The 22,956-nt window shown below is 41.7% G+C and overlaps 1 protein-coding gene across 1 annotated transcript in view; it reads right to left on the bottom strand.

Annotated features, from left to right (window-relative positions):
- Atp10d (ATPase phospholipid transporting 10D (putative)) overlaps window positions 1-22,672 on the bottom strand; it is an 81,555-nt gene extending 58,883 nt beyond the window's left edge. Inside the window, exon 1 of the mRNA XM_050149550.1 lies at window positions 22,492-22,672. The gene's annotated coding sequence lies outside the window, so the exon portion shown is untranslated. The remainder of the gene's footprint in view (window positions 1-22,491) is intronic.
- Window positions 22,673-22,956: the final 284 nt, after the last annotated feature.

The raw sequence follows: 22,956 nt of genomic DNA, 5'->3' as shown, positions 1-22,956 counted from the left end.
TCATTTACATATCTACTCCTGGTGTTGATCACCTAAGTTTCTTACTTAGGAAATCTGTAACGTATCCCTGTCATCTGAATTTGGGCATCTACAGATTTTATGGGGCAAAACTGGGATATGTACTGATCCTGCACTAGGCTAGAATACAGACACAATAAAGACATGGGCCCCTTTCTCCAAGAGCTGAGGGTCTAAGTGACCTGCTAGGCACATACATACCAAATGTGATCCTGTTTAAAATCCCATTTAAAGCACCGTCGTCCTTTAGGAAGATTATTCAAGATGATTTCCTTTCTAAGCTTCACTCTAAGTTTCTAACTGGAGTACTAACTCATTTTTCTAAAACACCATACTAATCAGAAATTAATCCTTTCCCACTAAGGACATTGAAATTAGACTCAATTTTTATGAATCTAAAATCCTATGTCATCATCCACCAACACGGGCAGATGCGTTCTGACTCCCCTCACTCTAATGATCAATATTTGAACAAACATTCTTGACATCTGTTCACTGTGCACTGGGCGTTATACAATCAAAGATACTGCAGCTGACATTACCTTATTCGCACATTTATAGCAAATCCACTGAATCGCAGATAAATGACTTAAAATCCATTAGATCTCTTTAAAAACTCACCCGAAACAAAGCAGCGAAAATAAACAGAGTGAAAATATGTATTCACGCATTTGTTCTGCAGGGCTGGGGACTGAACCCACGGTTGTGCACATGCTATACATATTCTTGGCAAGCATCCTACCCCTGAGCTATATACACACTTAGCTATTTTCTTTCTTTCTTTCTTTCTTTCTTTCTTTCTTTCTTTCTTTCTTTCTTTCTTTCTTTCTTTCTTTCTCCCTCCCTCCCTCCCTCTCTCTCTCTCTCTTTCTTCCTTTCTTGTTTTTTTTTTCTTTTTGTAGATTTCATTTTGAGACGAGGTCTAAACAAGCTGCCCACCAGGCTGGCTTTAAACTCATCTGTCGCCCAGGTTGAGCTTGACCTTTCTATCCTCCTGCCTCAGCCCCATGCACAGCTGAGATAATAAGTCTGGCTTGGAAAGCCACTTAACGAAAAGAACACAGCTCCCAAGGGCATGCCTTTGTCTCTGGATGTTGGATGCTGTTATAATGTGCGCCCCACTAGAAAGGCAGTCTTATCAGTTTTATACATACGATAGGAGGAATGTTTTTTGCTATATTGGAGCTGTCCTTGGGATCCTGTCCTCTAAGGCACCTACTTACAGAGAAGCAAGCCATTGCTAAACCATATCTTTTCAGTAGTTGTCCACACCTGAAATGCACCAGAAAAGCCCGACCTTTACCTTATATAAAAACAGCTTAGGTTTCTTCTTAAAGCTGTAGCATGAGGTGTATCCTAATTAACTAAGGTAGTTCATAGCGAGGCCAGGACTCTTTCACAGAATAAGGAAGTGAGACAATGCTCCACTAGCTAATCAACACTGCAGAGTGAAACAGCTAATGTCACACTAAGTGCTTCCGTGCGTTGTTATAGCACAATCACGAGGGGCATCATGTCAAATCTCACACTTCTCTTTAGAAAGCTGAAGTTAGCGGGATTTGCTATCGTTTCTGCAAACTTGGGGTGGGAAGTTTTCATTTGCAATTAACCGTCTTTTAAGACATAACACAGCGTGTCTGTCTGGTGTCCACACCCTCAGGTCACAATGAAAGACCTGGCTCTTTAAATTTCAGGGCAGTTTCCTGACAATGTAAACAGAAGATTAAAGAAACAGTGAACAGATATGGAAGGTGTTAACTTCTGGTAATTTGTGGTGCAACTCACTAACAACCTCCCCCTAACAAAAAATACTCACGTGGTTCACACAGGCTTTGCCTGGCACAGAGTCGGGCAAGGAACCGTAGCCACCCCCAACTCTCCCAGTTTCAGAGAAATACTGGCATGACTGGAGAAGAGTTCACTGCCTATGTGTTCCAGTGTCTGCTTTCCTCGGTTCCTTCCCAACATCCTCAAACTGACACTGGAGTCTGCATCCACTCACACCTAGTTCATCCTGTCCTCCTTCTCTTTATCGAGGGATTTCAGTGGGTACCAAACTGGGGCTGGCTCACTGCTCCATACTGCCTCTCTTAGCCATTCCACTCTCGACAGCCTAGCCCCTCGGAATCAGAGTAACTCCATCTCATCTCATCAGCCCTGTGCCCATCCCTCAAAACTGATAGCTGGGAATTGGATCTGGTGACCCAGGCCTGGAACCTCAGCTACCAGAAGGCTAAGGCAGGAAGAGTACAAATTCAAGGTCAGCCTGAGTATCTTAGCAAGCCCTTGTCTTAAAATAAAAATGAAGAGTGCATTGGGGAGGATCAGTGGGTACTGGTACTTGCTGCCAAGGCTGATGACCTGAGTCCGGGTCCTGAAAAGAACACTGTGTGAGGACAGAACTGACTTCCAGAAGTTGTCTGACCCTTGGCATGTACGCCTCTCACCCCCCACACACACTAAATAAATGGATGGATGGATGAATGAATGAGTAAATAAATAAATAAATGCAAAAATGGTTGGGGTATAGCTTTGTATAGAGCACTTACTTAGCATGCAGGAGGCCCTACTATCTGGTTTTATTTTTTAATAAACTTCTATTGCATAGTTTACAAACATTTTTATTCTTTTTTCAAATTTTTTTTCTTTTTGGTTTTTCCTTTTTTTTTTCTTCATTTTATTAAAAACTTCCACCTCCTCCCATTTCCCTCCCCCTCCCCCAACTCCCACTCTCCCTTCCTCTCCAGTCCAAAGAGCAGTCAGGGTTCCCTGCCCTGTGGGAAGTCCAAGGTCCTCCCCCCTCCATCCAGGTCTAGGAAGGTTTGCATCCAAACAGACTAGGCTCCCACAAAGTCAGTACATGCAGTAGGATTAAAACCCAGTGCCATTGTCCTTGGCTTCTCAGTCAGCCCTCATTGTCAGCCACATTCAGAGAGTCCGGTTTGATCACATGCCCCATCAGTCCCAGTCCAGCTGGCCTTGGTGAGCTCCCATTAGATCAGCCCCTCCATCTCAGTGGGTGAGCACACCCCTCACGGTCCTGACTTCCTTGCTCATGTTCTCCCTCCTTCTGCTCCTCATTTGGACCTTGGGAGCTCAGTCCAGTGCTTCAATGTGGGTCTCTGTCTCTATTCTTTTTTCAAATTTTTAATTATTTTACACATGCCTGTGTCTAGGTGTGGGTTATATGCACACGTATGAGGTCCCTATGGAGGTCAGGAGCATTGCATTTCCCGGAGCTAGACTTACAGGTGGTTTTAAGCTATCCGATATGGATGCTGAAAATTGAATTAAATCTTTTGGAAGAGCAATAAGTACACTTTGCCACAAAGCCATCATTCCATTATACTTTTTTCTTCATAACTGAACCTGAACAAATTTTTCAGCTGGGAGATTCATTCATTCACTGATTCCTTGCTCCCCGAATCCCACGTCTTATTATAGGTCTATGTAGGTGCTTGTGTCATCTTAGTTTAATTTGATAGGTTACATATTTTGAGACATTCATTCATTTCTTTCAGATTTTTCCACTATAGTGGAATATGTTCTTAGTTTATGTCCTAAGGTTTTTCTGAATTTCTTGGTGTCTATTGCAACAGATACCTTCTTGTCTCTAATTCTCTTAATTTGTTTTCTCTTCCTCTCTTCATGAGTTTGGCTAAAATTGTTGATCTAATTTATGTTTCAAAAAAAAAACCCAACTCTTTGTTTCATTGATCACCTTATATTATTTTCTTTCTATTTTATTAATTGTCACCCTGATACTAATCACTGTTTTTCTGTCTACTGATTGAGGGTCTGACTTTTTCTTGCTTTTTAATGTTCTGTGATATTAAGTTATGTAAGCTATCAGTCTAACATGTGTGTGTGTGTGTGTGCACGCTAGAGCACAACTCCTCAGAGGCTAGAATATAGAATTAATGTCAACCAGTATTATTTTTTATTTTTGATGTTATACATCTTTTTTAATTTATTTTTTTTAAAGAAGACAAACTATCCTTTTTATTTTACATACCAATCCCAGTTCCCACTCCCTCCCCTCCTCCCATTCCCTCACACCACCCCCATCCAGCAGCTGATGGAAACAGAGGCAGAGACCCACAGTGGAGCACTGGGCTGAGCTCCCAAAGTCCAGCTGAAGAGAGGGAGGAGTGAGAATATGAGCAAAGAGGTCAAGACCATGATGGAGACACCCACTGAAACAGCTGACCTGAGCTAATGGGAATGAGCTAACAGGAGCGCACCAACTCCAGTATTATTTTTTAAAAAGTAAGGGCCAATCGGATCTGAGAACCTAAGCACAAGAGAGGAAGTTGTGTTTTTAGGAGACCGAGGAGAAAAAGCGAACCTTCGGAGGTAACTAGCAGACCAGGAGGAATGTTTTGAATTTCCACCTTAAAACTGATTCCTTTCAGCTGGGCAGCTTTGTAGTGTGAATGGAAAATGTCTCCACACATCTGGAGCCCTTATCCTCAGCTGGTGGAGCTATTTGGGGGATTAAGGAAGCTTTAGGGGGTGAAGTCACTAGCTGTAACTTACTATCCTTGCCCCAGTTTCTGTTGCCCCTGCCTTCCAGCCAGTGGCCATGTGAACAGCTCCTGCCGCACATGGTCCCATCGCGAACTAAGATGCCCCTGCCCTTCCTTCTACTGCCATGATGGCCTAAGACCGAGACCGTGAGAATAAATCTTCCCTCCCATAGGTGGTTCCTGTCAGGTATTTTGGTCCCAGTGATGTCAACGTAGCTAATGCAGACAGAATGACCGAGAATGTATCGAGTTTATTCTGGTTCAGTGGCTTTCAAAACGAATTCCCTACCAACTTTAGAAAATACGTTCTCTGAGATGCAACCTAGCATATATTCACATACAGTTGCAAACAAAGGTTCTACACACAGTTGGCGCCTTTGCTGCTGGCTCTGCAGACGGACACTTCCTGCTCGGTCTCCTTCTTACATCACAATAGTATTGGTTTCCACGCTTGCTAAAGTGTTGCAATGCATTCTCTGGCAGCCACCAGCCTCAGACTGAACTTCGGGAGTGGGTACATCCACATTCCCAGCATGATAGATGCACACACTGGACTCTTACTGTAGAAGCATGCTAAAGACGCCAGGAGGACTGGCGGGCCAGGTGCACACAGCACTTTACCACAACAGCCAGGACAGAGCCTTTTAAACTTTCTAATTCGGCCAGATAAAATGTATGTCGTTGCCTAGAAAAGAGTCTCATGTTAGCACTGTTTCCCATAAACATTCATCCAAGTTCCATTAAGTCATGCCTCATCAAAGATCACCAAGGCTTGTGATATTTTAATGTCTAGCTTTTGGGGATCACTTAATCTAAAGCAGACTTTCTTAAGCTTCCCAGTCATGAATCTTTCTCCCTCAAGAAACTTTTTATAGGACCCCAGGTACACCAGTACGTAAAACAGGTATGCAAATCAAACATTTATGGGTAACAGATGCTAAGAAATTCTCTTAAAACAGCCAATTTGTATACTAATAAGATGGGTGCATCTGCTTCTTTTTATGTAAGGAATTAAATCTGGGTTGAATACTTGATACTGCATGTCATAGAGCATCTTCCACCGTCAGTGCCAAGGACACTACTTTTCATAAGTGCATGATACAAAATGACATTAAGAACACTTTAGACATTGTTGAAAATTAATTTTTAAAAAAGAGGTCATGAATTTGAAAGGGAGCAAGGAGGAAAAGGAAAGGAAAATGATGTAATTATAATCTCAAAAATAAAAGAAATTATTTAAGAAATTGCTAGAAGGGAGACAGAAAAGCTCTGTAGCACAACTTAATGTGGAACCCTTTGAAGGTATTTTTCAAGACCATTCCTAGTGCCCAAGATGTAGCCGTATTTTTCCCAGTCGCTGCTTTATCACTGTTTTCTGCAAACGGCCCCAAGTTCCCACAGTATAGGTCGCCTGATTCTTGGCCACTGGTAGGCACTCAGACTTGAGGATTAAGAAAAATATCTTTTGGCAGCATGGCCAAAAAGAGATGCCTGCTCCATCCCCAAACCTCATCAACCCCTCCCCCCCCCAGTCAGGTGGGAGAGCCGGAACTGAGGTCATAGAGCAGGAGGGCTGTTTCCCATCAGCTGCAGCACTGCAGAGAACAGGTCTAGCCTTGCCTGGGCAACACAGCAGAGCTGCCCTTGGAGGTGCTGGTGTGGGAGAACTGACACAGAGGACGGAGGACGAGAAAGCAGGAGAGCTGGCCTCACCCCTTGCTCATCACTGCAAGGGGTGGACTAGCCAGGGCAATGCAAGAGAGCTCGCCCTACTAGTGAGGACAAGGGAGAGCTGGCAGGCTGACAACCCTGCAATACCCAGGCCCAGAATCAGGGTTATGAGCTGGCCCACCCCAGCATCCATCTGTGATCTGCTGGAGCATGGGAAGGAACCAGTCCTGCAGATCCAAAGCTGCAGGATTTCCACGACACGGGACAACAAGGATAACTAAGAGGAATTCCAGTAAGGGACCAGCATTGATAGCATAGCAGAAAACAGAGACCTCAAACCAGACCAGTGACTCTTTGCAACGAACACTTGCAAGTAAAGTTATACGACAAAAGGGTTTACTGTGAGACTGACTCATTGTGTCACACTGCAGCTTCCATGACAGTTTTTTTTTTAATTTTTTGGCTTCAAATTTATTTTATTTTATTGGGGGGGGAGGTTGCAGGGGTGGATGGTGGATACAAAGGGAGGGGGAATGAATGAGATGGACATGCATGATGTTAAAGACAGAAAAAAGAAATAAAAAAGAAAGTAAAAAAGAGCAGAAAATATCATGGATATAGCTGGATCACCACCTCTTCAGTCTTCCACCAACTCTCCTTACTCCCTTAGAAGAATTGCTATTCTGAAGTTAGTTTGTATCATTCTCATACATTTTAAGTACAGTTTTGCATATTTATCTATCTATAAATAATACATAGTATTAGTTTTGTACACTCAAAATTTATACAGGTGGAGGGATGGGGGGACAGATTTGATCAAAACACATTGTAAACATGTATGAAATTCTCAAACAATAAAAGATTTTTGTGGCCTCTTTAATCCCAGCACTTGGGAGGCAGAGACAGGCAGATCTCTGTGAGTTCTAGGCTAGCCTAGTCTACAGAATGAGTTCCAGGACAGGCTCCAAAACTACAGAGAAACCCTGTCTTGATAAAAAAAATAAAAAAATAAAGAAGAAGGAGAAGGAGGAAGAAAGAAAGAAAGAAAGAAAGAAAGGAAGGAAGGAAGGAAGGAAGGAAGGAAGGAAGGAAAAGAAAAAGGAAAATGAAGAAGTAAAGCATATTTTTAAACCATACAAAGAAGTGAGCACTTCAAGGTCAAAGATGACCGTTGGTACCAAACAATGTTTATGATTTAGAAATTCCCCCGTCCTGAGCTAATGTCCTGAGGCATTTGTTTCCTAGAATACACATGCACACAATCTTTTACTACTAAACTATGCTGCATACAGTGCTCATTAAAGTCACTTACTGTACACAAATCACTTAAAAACGCACTAAGTTCTCAAAACTCCACTTCCCTTGATGAATGCTTAATCTGGCAAGCTGGAAGCAGGAAAGATTATCAAAAGGTAAATACAGGATAATGAATTCTCTTGGGTCCAGTTAGCACTTGAAAGTTTCAGAGGTCACCAGCAGCCGACAAACAACTTCAATTACACACATGAGGTCATCTGTCTAAAAGACAAACACGGGTTCACATACAGTCACTTCAAGATAGTCTTTCTCCGCAAGCATCCGAATCTCTTGAGCCTCGACCCTTTGGCTTCTGACCCAGCAGGTCTGGGATGGAGCCGCAAAACAAGCATATTTAACAAGTTTGCAGGTGGTACATGCTATATCACACATTGTTGGGAAGCCTGTTTCATTTTAACGTGAAGACCAAGGCAATATACCAATAGTATGACAGCTGATACAAACAGATCCTCATGGGCAAAGGCTGAAGTGAACCAAAAGCATAGAAAGGTAAAGTTTACACATTCACCACCACACCCGCCACCACCTTCAGGTTAGTAGGTCTTAACGATTAATTCTTTAGACTTTAATACTATTACGACCCCTTTCAACCACCATTCCCAAAAGCTTAACAAGGAAGAACGATGGGTCTCCACCTTGAGAGAATTATACCCTCCTTTTTACAACTGACAGAAGAAAACACTAACAAAATATCAAAGTTCTTCTATGCTCTAAATCCTATTTATCTATCAGCATTAATAGTGAGTATTGAGAAATTTATAGCAAATATGAGACAGGAATTCTCTCATAGAAAACTCATCTCAGGAAAGTCTCATTGGCTGTATATCAGAGACATGCACGCCCGAAGCACAGGGCATCCTTGTAAAACTCGAGCTTGCTCCCGTCTATGCTATCTAGCACCCAGTTTTCTCACACTCTCTACAAGAGGCTTAGCTCTTGGGGAGACTGATTCTTTATCAGACGTGTTGTGGGAATGACAGTGAGATTGCTTGATTTCCGTGTGGGCTTCTTTGCTCTATCAGATCTGATATTGGCACGGTTCCCTTAGCGGTGATTATCCTGTTAGCTATGAAAACAGAGCTTCTTTTCTTTGTCTCATGTATTTTTTTAGGCAAGAAGATAAGCATAGAAAGTGTCTGGATGTATCTAAATGTAGGGCTTTGCGATGGCAAGAGCCAGCTTATATCACAAGAGTGGTGGCTCTTGGATAAGGAAGCTATATTATCCATTTTCCACACTGGGTAAGTGGGATCTCTTGAATGAAATAAACCTGGACTTTCGAATGCTATGTAATATTTCTTCGTACTGAACTTTTTGAACTAAATCCCATCTAGGCATACATATCCTACATGTTAGGCATATACATGAGGCCAGGCAAGGGTACTGCCTCACTCAAAACAGTGCTATAAAGTAATTACTTTTGATAACGAGTGATAGCTATCACAGACCGGGTGTTAGGTAAGGTTATAAAAACTGAGTCATACTTTCACTATACCTCTAAGAGGGAAACGTTTATGATAGTTTTGTTATTTTTATGGTCCCTAAATAGGGAAAGGTCAAGTCAAATCAGGTGCCTTGCCCTTATACCTTGTTAGAAACGATGCTTAAAACTAACCTCATTCCATTCCCAAGTCATTCAGCAAACACGCCCTGACAACCCACCACGTGCCAGACACCACAGGTGATGCTTAGGAACAGACAGAAGAGGTTCAGGTCCCACATCCGAAGAGCAGCCTCTCATGGAGGCTAAGGGAGGTTCTCAACCCCGACACACAGATGTAGACAACATCATGAAGATGACTCTCTCATTTATATATCCTTCCTGATGAAGGGCCAGATTAGGCTTTATTTTGAGGTTAAAAACAGCAGAGGAATAATATATGGCTGAGGTGCCTACGAAGATGTATTGTTTTGTACTAGAAAAAGAATTGATTTTTTTATTTCCAAACACATTAAATAGAAAGTTTCTTCAATTCTTTAATGTGAAAATAAATTTTATATAGAGAGTATATATTTATATGTGTATATATATCCATGTACACATCTCTATGTTATGCCATATTAGTACATGCAAATATATGTAAACTCATGTATATAATAAATGTATATGCATTTATCTGTGAGTGTGAGATGCTGAGTTTTATAGTCATGGTCTCACACACCACTGAGCTATATCCAGCTCAATATTTTGTGCATAGATATTCCTTTATTTAGGATAGGGTTATGGTCTGGTAAAATCATGGCATAGTTTAAATGTTGCGAGTCCAATATAATACAGCAAAGCTACTAGAACCATGACTTAGTCCACTTTCAAAGTGTTCAGAAAGTTTACACTAGCCTAAAATTGGGCAGAATCCTCTAACGCATCTGTTCCTCAAAACAGTGTGGCCTATCTCTGTAATTCACCGAATACCTGTTTGCACAGACCGCTGCCAACACAGCAGTACCCTGTGAAAGAGCAGTTCTTTCTCAAAGTGACTGTATGGCTGAGCAGGAGCAATGCTCATTTCTGTTGCTCAGCACCAAGAGAGAGAGAATCATATCATGCATTTGTCTAGGGGAAAAAAAAAACAAATTTCAAAATCTGAAGTACATTACTGTTTCTACCAAATCTGCATTGTTTTGGTATCAACTCACAGACAAAAAAAATTACAATTGGACCACCTCATGTTGGGAAATATTAGTATATATTAGCATATACATTTATTGGAGAGATAGAAGGAATGAGCGGATGGATGGGTGGATGGATGGGTGAAGGGAGGAACGGATGGATGGATGAAGGGATAGATGGATGGCTGGGCGGATAGATGGATGAAGGGATGGATGGATGGATGGATGGATGGATGGGCGGATGGTTTTAGATGGTCCATTCAGATACAGAAAGCTTCAGGGATTCTCTTCTTTAATAGGTCTCTTATTTTCTTGAAGGGATCACATGGATAAATGAGTCTCCTTCGGTGGCTACTCATCATCAGTTAGTTGGCAGAGAAGCAAGGGAGCATTGCAGGTATATAGACATATCCTTGTGTTATTTACAGTCTCATCCATACTTACAAATTACTTTCTCGTTCCCTTAATCAATTTTGAAAACCGAATAAACATATACTGAAACATTGAAAATAATTATTTTTAATACTATGTTTTGCTTTTGGAAATCCTACATACTTCTAAAATACTATGGTATAAAAATAATAGAATAGTGTGCTTTTGAGATCTGGCTTTTCACTGTTAATAAGATATTAATATATGGAATATTAATATCATAAACACAAGATATTAATATGTTACCTATTAATATTATAAACATAAAATCACAACAATACTTACTCTGTTCAATACTTGCCATGATCTATGATGAAATATTTACCTACACATTTGTATTTGCTAATTTTGGAAACATCAGACGTGGTCAATAGAAAATTTTTCACAGGTACTTGAAATAGGATCCAAAATATAGAAGTATAATTTACCTTTACACAAATGTTACTTCACACAAGACTCCCTTACCTAGTGCTCCGTCCACCACTATCAGGTCGAGTACCTTCCTGCTGCCCATCATTCTCACACAGTTTTCTTTCCTCCTTGACAGGTTTAAATACTATGACCAACACCTACCCCTCTCGCTTATATTCTTTACACCTGTTACTGCTTTTCTCGCTTCCTTCTTGGAAAAACCCATGTTCTGCTTATGTCCTAAGCACTGACATGAATTTGTATGCATTCTGTCTCAGTGCCCATGGTCTGAAAGGAAGCGACCATCCCAGATTAGCCGTTTGAAACTCGCAGCCACAGACCACAAGTCGGCACGGCTGCAATCAGAGAATCCAGTCTAGTAACTCACGCCTCCATGCCCAATTGTTTCAGGCATTTTTTTTTCCTTCTCCTCTGATATCTAATATCTCCCAACCTCCAATATCCTTTCTGTGTCTGATCGTATTTCTTTTTTCAAGGAAAGCAAAGTCGTCATGCAAGGGCTTTCACAAGGTCCCCCAGACAACTTTCTCAACCATACCTTCTTCCTAAAACTCAGGCTCCTGCACTGCGCTGCTGAGGAGGCAGCCCATCTCCAGACAGACACATGGCAGACTAAGCTAGTTAATTATACTATGTTCAGACCAGCCTCCACCACAGGTCGCTTTAGCCAGATGGTGGCTGCAACACCCTTCTGATGCACAGATCGGAGCCTCTGTGCTCTCCTTGAGTACATGGCTTTTCCCTCATATCCCACATCCACTCGGTCAGTCAATTCTGTTAGCTTGAAGATAATCACACCTCATCGTCTCCTACAGTACCCACCCCCCCCAGCTCCACCCCTACCTCCCAGCCCCACCCCACTTCCCCAGGGCCATCTCCATGACCCTGGCTCTGCTATAACCAGAGTTAGATATGGCTATTTCCTCAGAGGAAAACTGTAATGCCCCCATGTTAACTGTAGCAAGAACATAGGTCTGTGCATGATCTTCCTCATATGAAGCCCATTCTGTGCTTTACTTTTCATTGAACTTTTCTGTCATTTTCTACAGACAATTCTCTTGATATTTTAGCTTTTGTCAGTTTCCCTCCCCCATCAGAGTAGAAATTACTGTGGGTTTTTTTTTTTTTTCATTCATGAATACAGCTTTAGCCCAGAACAGGATAGAGTTGAGAGCTTCTGTGAATATTTGCAGACTGAACTAAGGAATGGATGAGTGAATGGCACCCCTCCTATATACAGTGCAGCCACAGTCCCCCTGAACTGCCTTCGTCCCCTCGGCCCTAGACTGGAGTCATTGGCGTCAGCGTTATCCTGGTGTTGCCCTACAGCTTTTGTTGCGCGGGCTAGACTCATAAGAATTTGCACTAAGAACTGCAGCAGGTAATCACGAAGTAGACATTCATCATGAAACGCAACAGGATGGCAAACGAAATGAAACAAGTAGAACCAAGTTTTTAAAATAGCTGAAGTATTTAAACCTCATTGTTCTACGGCTCTCGGGGAAGACATTCTGCTGAGCAGTCTATATTGTCAGGCCACTTAAGACATCACAGAAAGCAAAAATTAATTCCTCCTGGGATGGAAATCACCAGGCAACGCGTACCCCATGCTCCTGCATTTCACAAGGCACCCGGTACATTTTCTTCTCTGGGAGTTCAGCACCAGTGTGCTGGAACTCAGGTACTGGCAGGGCCTTTCAGAACTGTGTCTGGGTTGTCCTGCATTCACCACCTCTATGAATGTGCACACATGGTTTCCTAGCCTTCCCCCATCCCACCTCCACCAAAGGGCTGCTGTTATAAAGAGGACATTCTTCCAACTCCAAAACAGAGGTTAATAAATGTAAGTAAATCATGACTTCTATGGCCTTCAAGAAGTGTAAGACCGAAGCGAAGATCAAAACTAACAAGGCTGGCTTGACTTCATACAGTCATTGCCTGCTGTTCAGATACCTCCTGTCCTCACCAGTTAGTAAGTGGCACTGAAAAACTCGCATGGGATTTCCCAGCACTGAAGCCAATGTCCTGCACCAACTTTGTGATTTTTGGCCTGCAGGAGTACACAGTCTAAAAAAGGGACCAGCAGCCATGAGCCCCATGAGGTTCCCTCATTAACCAAAACCTCAGAGAGTAGCTGCCACGAGACAAACAGGGCCAGGCAGGTTTCGGAGCAAAACAGAACATTAAAACATCAAGCAATAAATAAATAAACAAGTTCTGAAAGGAAGCAAGCACACAGAGAAGTGTTCACTTTGAACACTAGAACCGAAGGATCTTGTTAAACTGGCAGAATGCAAGTCTCCTGCTGGTCTTTCTTTCCTCGTGCAGACTAAAGGGGGAGCAAACTCCTGTTTCATGTGACAAGTGTATGTGTGTGTGTGTGTGTGTACACGAGCGTAAACTGTGGTAAACACCCTGGACTGTGGTTGCAAAGACAGTCTTGAAATTAGTATTAGGAAGATAAAGAGCAACGAGCTAACATTGTTTAAATCAACATCCCTATGTGGCCATCTCATTTTCTGTTCTAATGGTAGCGGAGCAATGCTCGCACAGAGCAAGGACCCAAGGACTATTTTTAAATACATTGACTACTGTCTGTCAGGTTCTAGGGGTTAGATCATGCATCTCAGCAATAGTTCTCTCCAAACAAAACAAACTTTAAGAGGATGAATGCTGATCAGTTATGACAAGCACTGAATGAATGAGCAGGTTCTTTGCCAGAGATCTGTTTGGTCAATTTGGTCTTTATCCTCAAAATGGCTTAAAGCCATCTCGCCTTTGCCAGAGTAGGCAGTTCTGTTCAGCTTTAGACCACTGATTATGGAAAAGGGGCCAGGTAGGCAATATCTAGAGACACTTTTTGTCATGGATATGATGGACGAGGGAGGCTGTTAAATATCCTACAGCAGCCAAAATGGTTCCCCGTGAGACCCCAGATCAAGAAAGCTGCTGAGAAACGCAGGATCAAAGCAAGCCATTCTTCTGTTTAACAGAGGGAAAAGTGACAGGATGGAAAGGATAGATTCTTTTTTTTAATCACTTACAACTGATTGTTTAAATTCAAATTCCGTCACTCAGCCCCAGCAGAATTTCTTAGAACCCTCGGTTTCTCCATAAAAGATAAAAGGCAATAATATTACCTACATGTAGGTTGTTCTTAGGAGTTCGTAAGAATGCAAGGTATCTGAATATAGAAGACCAGTATATGCTAGTTAATTGTTAAAGATTGACATGTCTGCTATTCAAGAAAAGCATTTTAAAGACCATAAGGCTTAGGGCTGGAGAGATGGCTCAATAGTTAAGAGCACTGACTGCTCTTGCAAAGATGGCATGGCTTGGAAACTCAAAAACTCAATATTTAAAGGTAAAAATAACTTTAAATATTCAACAAAATATTTCATCTTAAAGTTGAGAAAGATGAGGTTCAGAGAGACTCACTTTACCCAGCGCTACAAAGCAAGTAAGTGGCTGCTCATATCTGGTCACACCCCAGCTACGGTATATCTAAGTGAACTCTTATTATTCCTAGGTACAACTTTCTTTATGAGTAATGCCATCGATTACTTAAGTCATCTTGGATAAGAGGCTTACTACGACTGCTGGACATTTACGCGAATACGGCACAACAAAATAAGCTTTATTTAGACATGAACTCATTTGAAGCTAGAGCTCATTTGTGGGACCCATCTCACTGAATTCCATCCTAAAAAGTTCTATTAGCATCATACTAATCTGCTTAGAGCTCATCTCTTATGAAAGTCTATATCACAAATTATGCATTTATGATTTAAATATTTACATGAGGAATATATTTTGGAAAAGAACATAAAAAACATACAGAAGTTGACACATTATATATGATCTATAATAAAATATTTTGAAAATGTTAAGCCTGGTTAACTTTGAGGTATTATAATCAAGTTTGACTTTTAGTGTCTTCCTTATGAAAACCTGTTTTTACCATGTTTACTCCAGAATTATGAACTAGACCTTCATTTTTATCTTTAAAGACCAAAATTAACTCTAATCCTAAGTATAATGCCTCTTGTCATTTTGAAGCCTATTTATGATGAAGCACTGCACAGCCAGAAGTTAATAAAATGCTTCTACATTTAAACTATTGGGACTGGGGGTGGAGGTAGATGCAATACTTTAAGTTTTGGGTTATTTTGGAAGGGGATATTTTTATTGTTATTGTTTTTTTTTTTTTTACACGGAGTTTCTCTGTATATCTCTGGCTGCCCTAGTACTCACTAGGTAGACCAGGCTGGCCTCGAATTTAGAGATCTGCCTGCTTCTGCCTCCTGAGTGCTGGTATTAAAGGTGTGCACCACTACTAACCGATTGAGTTTGTGTTTTCTTTTCCCTTTCTAAGAAAAAATCCCATAAAGTGTATAACAAGCGTACTGCCATGGTAGTAAAAGATAGCATTCACACTCAGGTCCCCTACCAGTGTGTCTATGTCAACAGTTTTATATCAGATTACCATAGAGAAGCTTATATGCTAAATTCTATTGAATAGAAACTTCCTATTATCAAGCACAGTGACACTGAGTTTACTTCTGTTTGTAACAGGAATCTGCTGTCGGGAAACAAATGACATAAAACTAGCCGGCGTGATCTTTAAGAATTAGACATTGTGCTTAGATTGTTTTATAAATTTGGGGGTCTTAAGTTCATAATGTTTTCAATCAGCTCAGAGGAAACACGAGGGTATTAGTGCTGCAACCTGCAAGGGCTGGGCACCTTGGTCTACCTAGGGGCAGTGAGGGGATGAAGAAAGGATGGGCATGCACACATAAAAGCTGGGCTCAGGTGACCATGCATACCCTGATGGTGTGGCACCAACTCCACAACCACCTGGAATCTCAGCCCAGTGGGAGGAGCGAAGTCGGCTCAGGAAGAGGTGTCTGCAGTCCAGAGGCCTCAGGCTGTAAACACCCTGAAGGAAGAAGCTGCAGTTGCTAGTTTTTGGGCACTCTGAGTTCCTGAACACTCCTCACACTTACACACACTGTCAACATCCACACTCCGACCAGAGGAAGGCTTCGCCAACTCCGAGACTGACAGGCCTGCCTGGTTCTCAAAGACCAGTGAATATGCTGGCCTGCTCACCTGAGGATCTTCACTAAGTTGGTTCTCTGATTCATCCCAAAACAGACTCTCCAGAAGCACTGAGTAAAATACTGGCTCAGTCTTTTTCCCTGCCAGGCACAGACTGCCCTATTTCCAACTCAGGAGGTCTTCAGGAGGGGCTAAGAAATTGCATTTCTAACAAGCTCAACCAATACTAATGCCCCCGGTCTAGGGACTACACTGAAAACCAGAACCTGGCAATTCAAGTCTACTATGGAAAGTCTTACTTAGAATGTCTATCTTCCTCACAGAGCATTGTTCAATGTTGTTTCTAAAGCAGCGATGCATTTCCATCCCTGTGCATATTATTCTTAAAATAACAAGTCAAAATATCTTCCTTATATGCTACAAATATTGATTATTTTTGTACGAGTAACCATAAAAATATTTAGAGCAAAGGAAAATAACTTGAGGAATGATGAAAGAAAAATATCGTACATAAGGAAGATGAGGTTTTTTCATGGCTAAAAATGAAAGTATTAAGCCTCTAAAAACCAATGAGCACTTGAAAATTAGATGTCATAACAATATATAACACCAAATATTTTCTAAAGATCTTTCACAAATTATTATCCTTACCTATATATATTTCTATATTTACCTATTTTATATATAAGTACATATTGTATATATTTATTACATATGAATCAAATAAGCACATCAAGACTCAAATTCTGAAACATACCCCTTAAGGCAAACAGCATTCCTGGACATGAATGAAGAAGACAGGCATTTCTTCACTTAACTTTGGTTGAACTATAGATTTGGTTGAATTATACATTTCAGGACAGAGGATGAAAACCTTAATTCCTAAGACCTAATGATTTGGTTTTGGAAGTTATCGGCTGACTTGAAGTCTGTTATAAATATTCCATGGATAAGCATTGTTTCTCAGTGACTAAAACTGACTTCAATACATGACATAATGTTGATGAAGATTGGATTATATATGCCAATTATTTAAGCTGTCTCAACATACATAGCCCAATTGTCTCTGAAGTCCATTAGCTAAGCATGACAAGTATGGCATGTAACACTAATAACAGACAGACCTAACTGTACATGCTACGAAACAGAAGTCAGCAAGCTCTGGAGCCTGAGTCTAGGTCACAGTGACAGGTTACACACACCAAGAAGTTCAGAATCATTGGTAAATATGGCACCTGCTGCCATGCCTCCTTCAGATAATGATGAAGAAAATCAAAACCAGACAGCAGGTCGAGTGTAGTTGCTCCTACTATTACAAGGCCAAAATAAAGAGATGGAACACAGGTAATGTGCTTCCTAAGTGAAAGCAATGGGTGGTAGGCACGAATCTACCATACCACCTCTGCTGTCACAGTCAAATGTGCCACCAGGAAACCAAAGGAACTGAAAGACCAGTAATGCTGCCATCCCTAGTCTACAATAAATGGGTCAATTTATTACCACAGCAAAAAGGAAGTCAATAAGAACAATAAATTGGATGGCATAGAACTAGAAGTATCAAAGGCCTTCTTTGGTGATTGAACAAAGTCATGTCTTCCCAGCTGTGGTTTATTTTACAGCCCCCCTCTTTTATTATATGTGCTATGTATGTTTGCTGTAGAAAAATGCTCTTGTACACTGTAAATATTTGTCACTTGTATTGGTTTAAAAAAAATGTTGATTGGCCAATAGCCAGGGAGGAAGTACTGGCGGGGCAACCAGACTAGGGGAATTCTGGGAAGGGGAAAGGCAGAGATGCAGCCAGATGCAGAGGAAACAAAGTGAGAATGCCTTACTGAGAAAAAGTACCAAGCCATGATGCTAAACATAGATAAGAATTAGGGGTTCTTTTAAGTTGTAAGAGCTAGTTAATAATAAACCTGAGCTAATAGGTCAAACAGTTTATAATTAATATAAACCTCTGTGTGTTTATTTGGGACTTGCATCTACATATGTCTAATACTTATTTCAGAGTCTGACCACTTCTGTTGTCCTCATCCCATTACCAAATACTAGAGACGGTGTGATGCTAAGAACTGATGTGGATAAAAGAAAAGTTTATTCTAAGGTGAGACTCTGAAAAAGAAAAGCTGTATTGGATATCTAAACATGTTAGAAGAAAAGGTCAGTCAACTTCATAGAATTATAAAATGGAGTCCTGAGAGTCAACACATCGACCTTGAATCAGTACTGATACTGTAATCAGCTATGTTCAAATAGCATCAAATGCATCTGCATGAAGGAGCACAAGCTCTGCCAACAGTTTCACAACTGGCCACTTATTACGAGCACTAACCTTTCCGAACCTTGCTTTCCAAGTCTCTCAAATGAAATATCTATCCCCAAGGTTTTCTTATGTTGACCAACTGAGTCTAGCCCACGGTCATTTAATCATTCATTAAAGTGATTTTTCTCTATGCTCCCACTGTAAGCCAGAAACCAACCAGGTCATAAAACAGACAGACAAAAATCTCCCCTTACCTTCTCTGGTTTATTTACTTGACCTTGTCCTAGGTACCACATTGGTGGTGAATAAGAAAGCTCTAACATGTGATGAAAATAGCCAATTCAAAATTTAAAGATCAAAGAAAGGCAATCACACAGTGTGTGAATTTAGGCAAACATTAAAAAAAAAATCACTGTATGAGGTTCGAGGATGGAAAGAGAGAAGAAAGGCTTCCCAGAAATGAGTATTTTAAGTGAGCCTTGACAGCAGCTTAGAACCCTGTCGGGAGGGAGCTCCAGACTTTGAAAAGGCAATGCCATAACGGGAGGGAGGTTGGAAACATTTTGGTGACTCTGAGCAGTTCTATCCAGCTGGAGTCTCCAGTACATGTTAAGGAGGGATGGGCCTTGAAAACATGAAGACCGGTGAATTTTAAGTGTTGGGACAAAAATTTAGATTTTCTCACAAGAAGTGTGAGAGACACTAGAATGAGACACAAGGAAAGGAATTCCCTAAGAAAATGGGGCAATGAGCTTCACATTAGTTTTCCAATGAGGACCAATGAAAGGGAACACTTCCCAAGGCATCTCTCAGGATTCCTTATGACGAGAACAGTATGTGTCTGGCAAGAAGAGTATCTCAACTCACTGTGAGCCATACCACCCTTTCCATGAGTGGCCCTATGAGTTCTGCACTGTCTGCTCGCCTGTCTTCTGCCTATTACCATTACTATATCCGTACAATGCCAATATGTCATTCCCGCATCCCTTTCCTTGACTCATTCATATTGACCAGGACCAAATGAAGCTGGCAAACCCATACGTGTCCAACTGGGCATTGGGACTACCATACTCCCTCACAGTCTGGCTCAGGAGAAACAAGTCTGGTGTGGGAAGTCCGTTTGTATATGTGTTGCTTTTATTGGCTCATGAATAAAGAAGCTGCGTTCGGCCAATGGCTTAATAGAATATAGCCAGGCTGGAATATATATGAGAAAGTAGTTAGAGTTTCAAGGAGAAGCCATGTAGCCCCATTGGAGACAGATGCTGAATGCCAAACGAAACTTTACCTGTTAAGTTACAGCCACATGGTGATACAGAGATTAATAGAAATGGGTTAACCAAAGATATAAGAGCTAGCTAGCAATACACTTAAGTGATTGGCCAAGCAGTGGTTTAAATAATACAGTTTCTGAGTGTTTATTTTGGGTCTGGGCAGCCAAAAACAAACAAGCGGCCTCCTGCAACACAAATGCCTTTTTAGCACCATGATCGCAGATCTCCGAGTCTCTTGAATGTTAAGAAGTGAATCTCTGTGCTTTTCTTTAAACAAACAAACTATGCAGTCTATACTAATTTGCTATAGCAACCTATAAGACAGTGGTAGATTTAAAACCCATAAAAATGATCTTCAGTGAAAAGTAGATGTAGGGCTGGAGAACTAGCTCAGTGTTTAAGAGTGTTTTTTGCTCTTATAGAGGACCTGGGTTCAAATCCTAGGACCCTCATGGTGGCGCACAACCATAACTCCAGTCCCAGAGGATCTGAGGACCTCTTCTGGCCCCAGACAAGCACATGGTTCAGATGCCTACATACAGGTAAAACACTCATTCATATGAAATAATAAAATAAATAAATCTGAATAAAGTAGACATAAATGGACAGCTCATAAAGAAAAGAATTGGAATTTCTAAGTTTGGGGATGTGTATAAACATCCCAATAATTTAAAATAATTTCATCATAGTGATAAATCTCCGTGTTTGCACACAACTGGGGAAAACAAGTCGAAACAAGTGATATGGAAGGATGTCCTTGACAGGGAAAATGTAAACAGTTGCGAAATGGTATCTTACTTCTAGAATTAAAAAAAAAAAAACTATACAAAAACTAATGTATCAATGAGAAATATTCCAAATGTCAGTAGCTCTTATGTTAGAGAGATTATAGGTGATGATATCACAGATTTGATTTCACGGCATTAATTTGTACTTTCCAGATTAGTAAATAGATCTTAGTTGTCAGGAAAAACACAATCACTCTCTTAATAAGAGCAATTTGTCTGAGAATGTAGACCATGTAGGTGGTATCTCAGCTCACTTTGCAGAGTTCCCACAGCCCCCCTTATTATAGACAGCACAGGCTAAGCATCGCCATTTCTGAGCTAGACTGGGTGCTGACTGTGTGGGGATCCAGGGAAGCTACTCCGGACTGTATCTGTTAACCATGTGTGGTGACTGTGTCCAGCACAAGGTTCCCGAGGTAGGAACTTTCCTCACTTAAGCACTGATGTCCTCATTGATGCATTCTTCATGCCCCCCCCCATGATGTTGCTTGTGGTATTTTAAAAATGTATTAAAAAATGTCATGGGAGAGGATTTCCACCTTACTTAAACAGTAGGTCAAACATGGAATGAAGGCTTTAATGTGTGACCATTGTTTTAAATTCTTTAAAAATTGATACTAGAATTAAGGCTGCCCAACAGAGTCATCAATCCTGTAATAAGTGATAGCCAAATCCTAAGCGTTTTCCTTCCATTAACTGAAAATAAATAACATCCTGTAACATTTTTGTTACAGGAAGGTCAAACATTCCCCCACATCCTGTTTCAGATTGCTGAATTTTCCATTTTTCCCCACACCACACATGTTAGGTTAAATAAATTGATGGTTGAAAAGTTCTCTTTCTCTATTAACCTCTTTCAACAGTTTGATCTCATTCTGATACATACAAGCTATTAGGACAGAGCTCCATAAGATACATCTGAATGAGAATAAAAATCTGTAAGAATTCCTTATTACCTTCGAGGCTGGACTGCAGTTGGGGCTTATGCAGGACAATGAACTAACCATTCTGCTACAAAGCTCATGAGCCTCATTTTCACTCTGAAGAAAGCAAGAGGGCTTTTTTGTTGTTTCGTTTTTTAAAAGCACGGCCTAGCAAACTTTAAACGTGGATACAGAAACACTGGCCAGAAGGAGCCCCTATCTTCCTTTGAACATCTTTCAAGATCGGCTGGAGTTAGACAGAGGTTTGCTTTGAGCCAATAGAATTGTCTTCTTCCATGCGAACAGCTGCAACAGCTGTCTTGAAACAAAGCCAAGAGGAATTTTAGTAGTCCTATTTTAAATACCCTACTGAGCATACTTTTTTTTTTTTTTTTTTTTTTTTTCCGAGACAGGGTTTCTCTGTGGTTTTGGAGCCTGTCCTGGAACTAGCTCTTGTAGACCAGGCTGGTCTCGAACTCACAGAGATCCGCCTGCCTCTGCCTCCCGAGTGCTGGGATTAAAGGCGAGCACCACCACCTCCCGGCCATACTTTGAATATATTTATTCTAAAGACACATAGTCCCAAATCGACCTTCTGATTTCCCAGATTGGAGGAATGCATCGACTAGCCCACATCTTTCCCTACTTACGAGCGGTGAAATAAAACAAGTTTTATGATTTCAGATAAAGCGTGCCCCCCAAGAACAACCAAGTTCTTCAAAGTGGGAGTACGCAGGAAAGAATGCGGACATCCTTTTTTTTTTTTTCAGCATTCCGTTCAAAACAGTTTCACAACAAGTTCCAACACAAACACACAAATACCTTTTCCTCCCTAGGGATCAACCCGCGGTTTATTCGCTGGAAGAAAGCACCAACAGTTTCATTTACCAGGGGGAGGCGTGCAGACAGTCAAAGCTACCTTAAACTACTGGATTTCGAAACGAAAAGACCAACGTTTGTGCAAGCCTGTGTGAAGGCGCAAGTGCGTGCAGTTCATCTTTTACAAAAGAGGTAGGAATCAAATAACTGAAATGGTGTGATCGCTTCTCCATTTTCAAGTCCCGTCCCGCACCAGAAGTGGCAGAAAGGCTGTCACTAGCCCGAGGCACAGCTGGGCTGAGAGTGAGCAGAGGCCGGGCGGGGGCGGCTCAGCCGCGACTCACTTACCTGTCCCTCCCTGGGCGCTCATCACAGCATGGTCACCACGGATCCCAAGGTGCCAGAAGGGAACCGAGCTGGGATCCAAAGGGCGGGGTGAGTTATGCTCCCGAGCCAGCCATTCGTCTTCGCGAAGCAGAACAAAACCGATTTCTCGGCTGCCCAACTCCGCGTGAGGAGCGCGGGCGCCAGGAGCCGGCGGAGCAGGAGTCTCTGCCTCCTCCAGGCCTCCCGGGCTCCCGACCGACCGAGCTTCCGCGGAACGCCAATCTCCCGCGGTCCCGCCCCCGTGACGCAAGGGGCGGGGCCTGGCAGCGGTGGCGCTCCTGGCTCCAGCTGTGTGACCCAGCAGAGGCCGCACCCCGCCCAGATGTCCCAGTGACCCACTCTGATGGTCACACTCACCGCAGTTTGCAGGCTGTCCGGCGAGTTTTTACATTACTGTGATTTGGGCTGGACAATGCTCTCATTTAC

The sequence above is a fragment of the Alexandromys fortis genome, unplaced genomic scaffold (assembly GCF_014885135.2).
Source record: "Alexandromys fortis isolate MF-2015 unplaced genomic scaffold, M_Fortis_MF-2015_v1.1 scaffold_0, whole genome shotgun sequence".
In the NCBI taxonomy this organism is placed as follows: Eukaryota; Metazoa; Chordata; class Mammalia; order Rodentia; family Cricetidae; genus Alexandromys; species Alexandromys fortis.
The sequence above is the reverse complement of the archived record's forward strand: the minus strand, read 5'-3'. Positions and strand labels throughout refer to the sequence as shown.